Here is an 11,037-nt window from a genome sequence, read left to right as displayed (position 1 = left end):
ACTAGTGCTTTTCAACATAGGCAGGTATCAACGGACTGACGAATGACAGCCACCAAAGCGCTTTTACACGGATTACACGGAACGCCCATATCAAGAAACACCCCGAATTGCGGTAATGCAATTACACCATATTGAGTTGTCTTGAAATCTCAAATTAAAATCCATCTCGTTTTTGTTTCCATCTCCAAATCTATTGGATGAGAAAACCAGAGGTCTCGTCCCTTCTAACCTTCTTCTCCAATGGGTTTTGAGAAGGAGACTTGGAGCTAGGATTTTAATATTTTATATTCTTCCCCATGTCCTCTAGCCTTGCACACTGTTGCTCAAAACGGTCTCGTTATGAATGGATTTCCTCAGAAGGGAGGAGGAGGTGGTGGTGGAGGTGGGGGGAAGGAAAGGATGTATTTCTGCATCAGCAAGTCAAGCAGCTTTGGTCACACCCTTCCCCCGCCTACATGTCCCCCCTCCCGGGACGAGAGAGGAGCTTTACGGCCCGCCATGTTGATAGAGCAAGAGTCAGAGACGTGTAAAAGCCTGCTTAGCGAACTAAACTACACATTACGGGAAGGGTTATAAAGAACATTTATCCAACAACCACAACAAATAAGTCAACTTTCCTGGTATTTTTTGTTTTGGATGGTGACTTCTTTGATCGTATGGGTTGGATATTAATTTACTCTGTAGAATAACTCGGAAAAAGGAAATGGTAAGTTATTCATTGTTTTTTTTTTGCTTTCCAGGTTGTTTCAAATCTCCTTGGGATGCTTTTGGGTGAATGTCTCCACCTAGCACTTAAACCTAGCTAGCTAACGTTAGCCAGTTAGTTAGCTAACAAGGGTTAGCCAGTTAGTTAGCTAACAAGGGTTAGCCAGTTAGTTAGCTAACAAGGGTTAGCCAGTTTGTTAGCAAACAAGAGTTAGCCAGTTAGTTAGCTAACAAGGGTTAGCCAGTTTGTTAGCAAACAAGAGTTAGCCAGTTAGTTAGCCAGTTAGTTAACAAGGTTTAGCCAGTTTGTTAGCCAGTTAGTTAGCTAACAAAGTTTAGCCAGTTAGTTAGCTTACAAGGGTTAGCCAGTTAGTTAGCTTACAAGGGTTAGCCAGTTAGTTAGCTTACAAGGGTTAGCCAGTTAGTTAGCTTACAAGGGTTAGCCAGTTAGTTAGCTTACGAGGGTTAGCCAGTTAGTTAGCTTACGAGGGTTAGCCAGTTAGTTAGCTTACGAAGGTTAGCCAGTTAGTTAGCTTACAAGGGTTAGCCAGTTAGTTAGCTTACAAGGGTTAGCCAGTTAGTTAGCTTACAAGGGTTAGCCAGTTAGTTAGCTTACGAGGGTTAGCCAGTTAGTTAGCTTACGAGGGTTAGCCAGTTAGTTAGCTTACGAAGGTTAGCCAGTTAGCTTACAAGGGTTAGCCAGTTAGTTAGCTTACAAGGGTTAGCCAGTTAGTTAGCTTACAAGGGTTAGCCAGTTAGTTAGCTTACAAGGGTTAGCCAGTTAGTTAGCCAGTTAGTTAGCCAGTTAGTTAGCCAGTTAGTTAGCTAACAAGGTTTAGCCAGTTAGTTAGCTAACAAGGTTTAGCCAGTTGGTTAGCTAACAAGGTTTAGCCAGTTGGTTAGCTAACAAGGTTTAGCCAGTTGGTTAGCTAACAAGGTTTAGCCAGTTGGTTAGCTTACAAGGGTTAGCCAGTGAGTTAGCTAACAAGGGTTAGCCAACAACTTTTTTTGGGGGGAATTTTGTAGATAACCGTAACTTAAAAACATGTTTTAAATGAAGCTAGTTAGATGTTGTAGTGAAGTTACACAGATTTTCAACCATTTTAAATGTGACAGAAAATGTACATTTTTTTGCTAATGTTTACCTATGTATTTTGTTTCCAAAATATTTTGAATTTATTTTGAGCTTTTAGCTATGTTTGTCCAGGTGGGTGCTGTTTTACCTCTGTCACCATGTATCAATCGCTGTAACATTTATCTCTCAGCACGGAAACATGGTGCAGGACACTGAGCTGTAATGCCCCCTGGGTGTAACCGGGATGCTGCCCCTCTGCCCAGGCTTAGGGGAACCTCTAGACCCGTGGTGGGGTTAGCAGGCAGGCTTTGTCTATTGTCTGTGTGTGTGTGTGTGTGGTCAGTTTGAGTAAAGGCAGGTTGGGGAGGGAGAGGGGGTGACCGATGCACCTGTAGCCGACTCTCGGGGCGGTATCTCCGGCTTTGTCTTGTGCTGGGGAGGACAAAAGGACGACGTCTCGGGGCATGGGAAGGGAGGGGTGAGTGTGAGAGAGAAGGGTGCTTGGACATTACATTATGTTAGTATGGATTGATCTCTGAATTGAGTTCATAAGCAGTTCTTGACTTGGGCAGGAGCTCACTGAGCACAGTTGATAAATCAGCGCGTGAAGATTTCTTGCGTGCTTATGTGAATGGCAGATGAGTGATGAGGAACTCTCTGTCTGTGAACATGTCCCAGTTGACTGCTTCTGAAAACACTCTAGATTCCAACAGTCCGGTTCTTTTAGAAGGGTGAAAGAACCGGTTGGATTTGCTTGTCTATATATATACACACACACACAGAGAAATACCTATTGTGTTGTCAGCCCGGTGTATCAATAAAGGGATATTCCAGGGGTTTTTGGCAATGAGGCCCGTTGTCTACTTCCCCAGTCAGATGAACTCGTGGATATCATTTTTTTATAGTGTGTTACCACCCAGAGTGGTTAGCATCACGCTAGGCTAGCCAGGCTAGCTGCTACATAGTGTGTTTTTACAGCCCAGAGTGGTTAGCATCACGCTAGGCTAGCCAGGCTAGCTGCTACATAGAGTTTTACAGCCCAGAGTGGTTAGCATCACGCTAGGCTAGCTGCTACATGTTTTATTAGTGGTATGTACAGGATATGCATGGTAACATAATGTTAACTTGCAGGTTCTTTCTGGACCAAGCAACAATAATAAGAAATCATAAAATGTAAGAATAAAAAAACTAATTAAATGGCTCAGTAGAATAATACATGTTGTTATAAGTATATAAATATAGGAAGGCCCCATCTATAGTCCAATATTTGTGTATAAACTGAGCTGAAAAATAAGTCTGTTAGCAGCTGTTTTGATGTGTGCATATGAGTGACTGACGAGGTGGTCAGTCCTGTGGAGAATCAGACGAGGTGGTCAGTCCTGTGGAGAATCAGACGAGGTGGTCAGTCCTGTTGAGATGTGGAGAATCAGACGAGGTGGTCAGTCCTGTGGAGAATCAGACGAGGTGGTCAGTCCTGTTGAGAATCAGACGAGGTGGTCAGTCCTGTTGAGATGTGGAGAATCAGACGAGGTGGTCAGTCCTGTTGAGAATCAGACGAGGTGGTCAGTCCTGTTGAGATGTGGAGAATCAGACGAGGTGGTCAGTCCTGTTGAGAATCAGACGAGGTGGTCAGTCCTGTTGAGAATCAGACGAGGTGGTCAGTCCTGTTGAGAATCAGACGAGGTGGTCAGTCCTGTGGAGAATCAGACGAGGTGGTCAGTCCTGTTGAGAATCTGACGAGGTGGTCAGTCCTGTGGAGAATCTGACGAGGTGGTCAGTCCTGTGGAGAATCTGACGAGGTGGTCAGTCCTGTTGAGAATCAGACGAGGTGGTCAGTCCTGTGGAGAATCAGACGAGGTGGTCAGTCCTGTTGAGATGTGGAGAATCAGACGAGGTGGTCAGTCCTGTTGAGAATCAGACGAGGTGGTCAGTCCTGTGGAGAATCAGACGAGGTGGTCAGTCCTGTTGAGATGTGGAGAATCAGACGAGGTGGTCAGTCCTGTTGAGATGTGGAGAATCAGACGAGGTGGTCAGTCCTGTTGAGATGTGGAGAATCAGACGAGGTGGTCAGTCCTGTTGAGAATCAGACGAGGTGGTCAGTCCTGTGGGGAGAATCAGACGAGGTGGTCAGTCCTGTTGAGAATCAGACGAGGTGGTCAGTCCTGTGGGGAGAATCAGACGAGGTGGTCAGTCCTGTTGAGAATCAGACGAGGTGGTCAGTCCTGTTGAGAATCAGACGAGGTGGTCAGTCCTGTGGAGATGTGGAGAATCAGACGAGGTGGTCAGTCCTGTTGAGAATCAGACGAGGTGGTCAGTCCTGTGGAGATGTCGAGAATCAGACGAGGTGGTCAGTCCTGTGGAGAATCAGACGAGGTGGTCAGTCCTGTTGAGAATCAGACGAGGTGGTCAGTCCTGTTGAGAATCAGACGAGGTGGTCAGTCCTGTTGAGATGTGGAGAATCAGACGAGGTGGTCAGTCCTGTTGAGAATCAGACGAGGTGGTCAGTCCTGTTGAGAATCAGACGAGGTGGTCAGTCCTGTTGAGATGTGGAGAATCAGACGAGGTGGTCAGTCCTGTTGAGAATCAGACGAGGTGGTCAGTCCTGTTGAGAATCAGACGAGGTGGTCAGTCCTGTTGAGAATCAGACGAGGTGGTCAGTCCTGTGGAGAATCTGACGAGGTGGTCAGTCCTGTGGAGAATCAGACGAGGTGGTCAGTCCTGTTGAGATGTGGAGAATCAGACGAGGTGGTCAGTCCTGTTGAGATGTGGAGAATCAGACGAGGTGGTCAGTCCTGTTGAGATGTGGAGAATCAGACGAGGTGGTCAGTCCTGTTGAGAATCAGACGAGGTGGTCAGTCCTGTTGAGAATCAGACGAGGTGGTCAGTCCTGTTGGGAATCAGACGAGGTGGTCAGTCCTGTTGGGAATCAGACGAGGTGGTCAGTCCTGTTGAGAATCAGACGAGGTGGTCAGTCCTGTGGAGAATCAGACGAGGTGGTCAGTCCTGTGGAGAATCAGACGAGGTGGTCAGTCCTGTGGAGAATCAGACGAGGTGGTCAGTCCTGTTGAGAATCAGACGAGGTGGTCAGTCCTGTTGAGAATCAGACGAGGTGGTCAGTCCTGTGGAGAATCAGGGCAGGTGGTCAGTCCTGTTGAGAATCTGACGAGGTGGTCAGTCCTGTTGAGAATCTGACGAGGTGGTCAGTCCTGTTGAGAATCAGACGAGGTGGTCAGTCCTGTGGAGAATCAGACGAGGTGGTCAGTCCTGTTGAGATGTGGAGAATCAAGGCAGGTGGTCAGTCCTGGGGAGATGTGGAGAATCAGACGAGGTGGTCAGTCCTGGGGAGAATCAGACGAGGTGGTCAGTCCTGTTGAGAATCAGACGAGGTGGTCAGTCCTGTGGGGAATCAGACGAGGTGGTCAGTCCTGTTGAGAATCAGACGAGGTGGTCAGTCCTGTTGAGAATCAGACGAGGTGGTCAGTCCTGTTGAGAATCAGACGAGGTGGTCAGTCCTGTTGAGAATCAGACGAGGTGGTCAGTCCTGTGGAGAATCAGACGAGGTGGTCAGTCCTGTGGAGATGTGGAGAATCAGACGAGGTGGTCAGTCCTGTTGAGAATCAGACGAGGTGGTCAGTCCTGTGGAGATGTGGAGAATCAGACGAGATGGTCAGTCCTGTTGAGAATCAGACGAGGTGGTCAGTCCTGTTGAGATGTGGAGAATCAGACGAGGTGGTCAGTCCTGTTGAGAATCAGACGAGGTGGTCAGTCCTGTGGAGATGTTGAGAATCAGACGAGGTGGTCAGTCCTGTGGAGAATCAGACGAGGTGGTCAGTCCTGTGGAGATGTGGAGAATCAGACGAGGTGGTCAGTCCTGTGGAGAATCAGACGAGGTGGTCAGTCCTGTGGAGAATCAGACGAGGTGGTCAGTCCTGTTGAGAATCAGACGAGGTGGTCAGTCCTGTTGAGATGTGGAGAATCAGACGAGGTGGTCAGTCCTGTTGAGAATCAGACGAGGTGGTCAGTCCTGTTGAGAATCAGACGAGGTGGTCAGTCCTGTTGAGAATCAGACGAGGTGGTCAGTCCTGTTGAGAATCAGACGAGGTGGTCAGTCCTGTTGAGAATCAGACGAGGTGGTCAGTCCTGTGGGGAGAATCAGACGAGGTGGTCAGTCCTGTTGAGAATCAGACGAGGTGGTCAGTCCTGTTGGGAATCAGACGAGGTGGTCAGTCCTGTTGAGATGTGGAGAATCAGACGAGGTGGTCAGTCCTGTTGAGATGTGGAGAATCAGACGAGGTGGTCAGTCCTGTTGAGATGTGGAGAATCAGACGAGGTGGTCAGTCCTGTTGAGAATCAGACGAGGTGGTCAGTCCTGTTGAGAATCAGACGAGGTGGTCAGTCCTGTGGAGAATCAGGGCAGGTGGTCAGTCCTGTTGAGAATCAGACGAGGTGGTCAGTCCTGTGGAGAATCAGACGAGGTGGTCAGTCCTGTTGAGAATCAGACGAGGTGGTCAGTCCTGTTGAGAATCAGGGCAGGTGGTCAGTCCTGTGAGAATCAGACGAGGTGGTCAGTCCTGTGGAGAATCTGACGAGGTGGTCAGTCCTGTTCAAGTGTTCAGCAGTCTGATGGAGAGGTCAGCTGATGGCTGGGGTGTCCTTGATCCTGCGTGCTTCTCTCAGGCACCATTTCGACTGGATTTCCTGGATGGGTGGGAGCACCCGCTGAAGGGCCTTGCAGTCATGGACAGAGCAATTCGGGTACCAGGCCATGATGCAACCGGTCAGGACGCTCTCGACGTTGCATCGGTAATACTTATGAGAGGACCCGGGGCGGCAGGCCGAAATGTCTTCAAGCAGGAAGTAGAGACGCTGTTGCGCCCTGTTGACAAGAGTGTTGGGTCCATGACAAGTCCTTGGACTTGGTCCTGGCTAGCCTAGCGTGATGCTAACCACTCTGGGCTGTAAAACACTATCTAGCAGCTAGCCTGGCTAGCCTAGTGTGATGCTCACCACTCTGGGCTGTAAAACACTATGTAGCATTTAAATGTAAATGTAGCTGCTAGCCTAGCGTGATGCTAACCACTCTGAGCTGTAAAACACTATGTAGCTGCTAGCCTAGCGTGATGCTAACCACTGTCAAAAACGCCAAGAAACTTTTAAAACTCGTTATGTGGATTGGAGCATGAAGTTGTCAATCGACTCCATCCTCTCCTTATAGGCTGATTCGTTGTTGTTGGTTATCAGGCCTACAACTGTGGTGTCGTCAGTAAAATTGAATGGAGTACAGCAGAGGACTGACGACACACCCCTGGGGGGCCCCCTTTTGTTAAGAGTCAGTGTGGAGGATGTGTTGTTGCCAATCCTCACTACTAGTGTGTAAATGTCTTTACCATTTTAGTTTTGGAGACCTTTCGGAGGCTGGCTTGTTAGCTTGTTAGCTAGTTAGCTTGTTAGCTAGTTAGCTTGTTAGCTTGTTAGCTACGGGCTCCGTTTGTTTTCATGGCAAAACGATGCTAACTAGACAACCTGGGGAATCGTTGTTTCTCATAACTAACTCCTAAATATCAGCTGATTCGATGTGGTTGATGAATCACTGTAGCAATAAATACCATTGATATTTCCAGTAAACTATCCATACATCCCCTTTTGTTAAGCGTCAGTGTGGAGGACGTGTTATTGCCAATCCTCACAGCCTCTGGTCGGCCCGTCAGGAAGTCCAGGATCCAGTTGCAGAGCTCTGAGCTCGGTGTCGACCTTGGAGGGAACACTAGTGTTGAATGCTTGGAACTGTAGTCCATGAACAGCAAAGGTGTTCCTCTTGTCCGGAGGTGAGGTGGTGGATCTGTTAGAGTGGTAGGGGAAATGGGACTGGGTCCAGTGGGTCGGGTATACTGGCCTTGATGTGGCCCATAACCAGCCTCTCCTGGCCTTGATGTGGCCCATGACCAGCCTCTCCTGGCCTTGATGTGGCCCATAACCAGCCTCTCCTGGCCTTGATGTGGCCCATGACCAGCCTCTCCTGGCCTTGATGTGGCCCATAACCAGCCTCTCCTGGCCTTGATGTGGCCCATGACCAGCCTCTCCTGGCCTTGATGTGGCCCATAACCAGCCTCTCCTGGCCTTGATGTGGCCCATGACCAGCCTCTCCTGGCCTTGATGTGGCCCATGACCAGCCTCTCCTGGCCTTGATGTGGCCCATGACCAGCCTCTCCTGGCCTTGATGTGGCCCATGACCAGCCTCTCCTGGCCTTGATGTGGCCCATGACCAGCCTCTCCTGGCCTTGACGCGGCCCATGACCAGCCTCTCCTGGCCTTGACGCGGCCCATGGCCAGCCTCTCCTGGCCTTGATGTGGCCCATGGCCAGCCTCTCCTGGCCTTGATGTGGCCCATGGCCAGCCTCTCCTGGCCTTGATGTGGCCCATGGCCAGCCTCTCCTGGCCTTGATGTGGCCCATGACCAGCTGGTAGTGTGGTGGATGGGACTACCAGCTCTCTGTAACCTAGAGGGCAACCAGTGGGTCCGTCTCCTCTATACCACCCACCTGGTAGCTGGTCAGTAACCTAGAGGGCAACCAGTGGGTCCATCTCCTCTATACCACCCACCTGGTAGTGTGGTGGATGGGACTACCAGCTCTCTGTAACCTAGAGGGCAACCAGTGGGTCCATCTCCTCTATACCACCCACCTGGTAGTGTGGTGGATGGGACTACCAGCTCTCTGTAACCTAGAGGACAACCAGTGGGTCCATCTCCTCTATACCACCCACCTGGTAGTGTGGTGGATGGGACTACCAGCTCTCTGTAACCTAGAGGACAACCAGTGGGTCTGTCTCCTCTATACCACCCACCTGGTAGCTGGTCAGTAACCTAGAGGGCAACCAGTGGGTCCGTCTCCGCTATACCACCCACCTGGTAGTGTGGTGGATGGGACTACCAGCTCTCTGTAACCTAGAAGGCAACCAGTGGGTCCATCTCCTCTATACCACCCACCTGGTAGTGTGGTGGATGGGACTACCAGCTCTCTGTAACCTAGAGGACAACCAGTGGGTCTGTCTCCTCTATACCACCCACCTGGTAGTGTGGTGGATGGGACTACCAGCTCTCTGTAACCTAGAGGACAACCAGTGGGTCCATCTCCTCTATACCACCCACCTGGTAGTGTGGTGGATGGGACTACCAGCTCTCTGTAACCTAGAGGGCAACCAGTGGATCCGCCTCCTCTATACCAGGTTTCTTGTAGGATGACAATGTCTATATTTCTGAGTTCCTTGATGAAGTCTGGGTCCCTCCTCTTTAGGCCAAAGGCAGATGACCTCTGACCTTGTATATTCCAAGGATGAGATAGCTTTGTGTTCCATAGTGTCTAGTGTGGTTTAGGCCCAGACCATCTCTCCGTCTTTCTCTTTCTCTCTCTTTCTCTCTCTGTCTCTCTCTGTCTCTCTCTGTCTCTCTCTGTCTCTCTCTCTCTGTCTCTCTCTGTCTCTCTCTGTCTCTCTCTGTCTCTCTCTGTCTCTCTCTGTCTCTCTCTGTCTCTCTCTGTCTCTCTCTGTCTCTCTCTCTGTCTCTCTCTCTGTCTCTCTCCCTGTCTCTCTCCCTGTCTCTCTCCCTGTCTGTCTCTCTCTCTGTCTCTCTCTCTGTCTCTCTCTCTGTCTCTCTCTCTGTCTCTCTCTCTCTCTGTCTCTCTCTCTCTCTGTCTCTCTCTCTCTCTGTCTCTGTCTCTGTCTCTCTCTGTCTCTCTCTCTGTCTCTCTCTCTGTCTCTCTCTCTGTCTTTCTCTCTGTCTCTCTCTCTGTCTCTCTCTCCCTTTCTCTCTCTCTCTGTCTCTCTCTGTCTCTCTCTCTCTCTCTCTCTGTCTCTCTCTCTCTGTCTCTCTCTCTGTCTCTCTCTGTCTCTCTCTCTCTGTCTCTCTCTCTCTGTCTCTCTCTCTCTCTCTCTCTCTCTCTCTCTGTCTCTCTCTCTCTCTCTCTCTGTCTCTCTGTCTCTCTCTCTCTGTCTCTCTCTCTCTCTGTCTCTCTCAATTTCAATTCAATTCAAGGGGCTTTATTGGCATGGGAAACATGTGTTAACATTGCCAAAGCAAGTAAGGTATATAATATATAAAGTGAAATAAACAATAAAAATTAACAGTAGACATCACACATACAGAAGTTTCAAAACAATAAAGACATTACAAATGTCATATTATATATATATACAGTGTTTTTACAATGTGCAAATGGTAAAGGACACAAGATAAAATAAATAAGCATAGATATGTGTTGTATTTACAATGGTGCGTGTTCTTCACTGGTTGCCCTTTTCTCGTGGCAACAGGTCACAAATCTTGCTGCTCTGATGGCACACTGTGGAATTTCACCCAGTAGATATGGGAGTTTTCAAAATTGGATTTGTTTTCGAATTCTTTGTGGATCTGTGTAATCTGAGGGAAATATGTCTCTCTAATATGGTCATACATTGGGCAGGAGGTTAGGAAGTGCAGCTCAGTTTCCACCTCATTTTGTGGGCAGTGAGCACATAGCCTGTCTTCTCTTGAGAGCCATGTCTGCCTACGGCGGCCTTTCTCAATAGCAAGGCTATGCTCGCTGAGTCTGTACATAGTCAAAGCTTTCCTTAATTTTGGGTCAGTCACAGTGGTCAGGTATTCTGCCGCTGTGTACTCTCTGTGTAGGGCCAAATAGCATTCTAGTTTGCTCTGTTTTTTGTTAATTCTTTCCAATGTGTCAAGTAATTATCTTTTTGTTTTCTCATGATTTGGTTGGGACTAATTGTGCTGCTGTCATGGGGCTCTGTAGGGTGTGTTTGTGAACAGAGCCCCAGGACCAGCTTGCTAGGGGACTCTTCTCCAGGTTCATCTCTCTGTAGGTGATGGCTTTGTTGTGGAAGGTTTGGGAATCGCTTCCTTTTAGGTGGTTATAGAATTTAACAGCTCTTTTCTGGATTTTGATCATTTGTGCGTATCGGCCTAATTCTGCTCTGCATGCATTATTTGGTGTTCTACGTTGTACACTGAGAATATTTTTGCAGAATTCTGCGTGCAGAGTCTCAATTTGGTGTTTGTCCCATTTTGTGAAGTCTTGGTTGGTGAGCGGACCCCAGACATCACAACCATAAAGGGCAATGGGTTCTATGACTGATTCAAGTATTTTTAGCCAAATCCTAATTGGTATGTTGAAATTTATGTTCCTTTTGATGGCATAGAATGCCCTTCTTGCCTTGTCTCTCAGATCGTTCACAGCTTTGTGGAAGTTACCTGTGGCGCTGAT

At 48.6% G+C, this 11,037-nt stretch overlaps 1 protein-coding gene across 1 annotated transcript in view; it reads left to right on the top strand.

Moving 5' to 3' along the window:
- The first annotated feature begins 374 nt into the window (after nucleotides 1-374).
- Nucleotides 375-11,037, top strand: part of LOC135538766 (epsin-2-like) — a 53,041-nt gene continuing 42,378 nt past the window's right edge. The window contains exon 1 of the mRNA XM_064964680.1: nucleotides 375-706. The gene's annotated coding sequence lies outside the window, so the exon portion shown is untranslated. The remainder of the gene's footprint in view (nucleotides 707-11,037) is intronic.

The sequence above is a fragment of the Oncorhynchus masou genome, unplaced genomic scaffold, assembly GCF_036934945.1.
Source record: "Oncorhynchus masou masou isolate Uvic2021 unplaced genomic scaffold, UVic_Omas_1.1 unplaced_scaffold_181, whole genome shotgun sequence".
NCBI lineage: Eukaryota > Metazoa > Chordata > Actinopteri > Salmoniformes > Salmonidae > Oncorhynchus > Oncorhynchus masou.
Note: the sequence above shows the minus strand (reverse complement) of the source record. Positions and strands in the feature narration are given on the sequence as shown.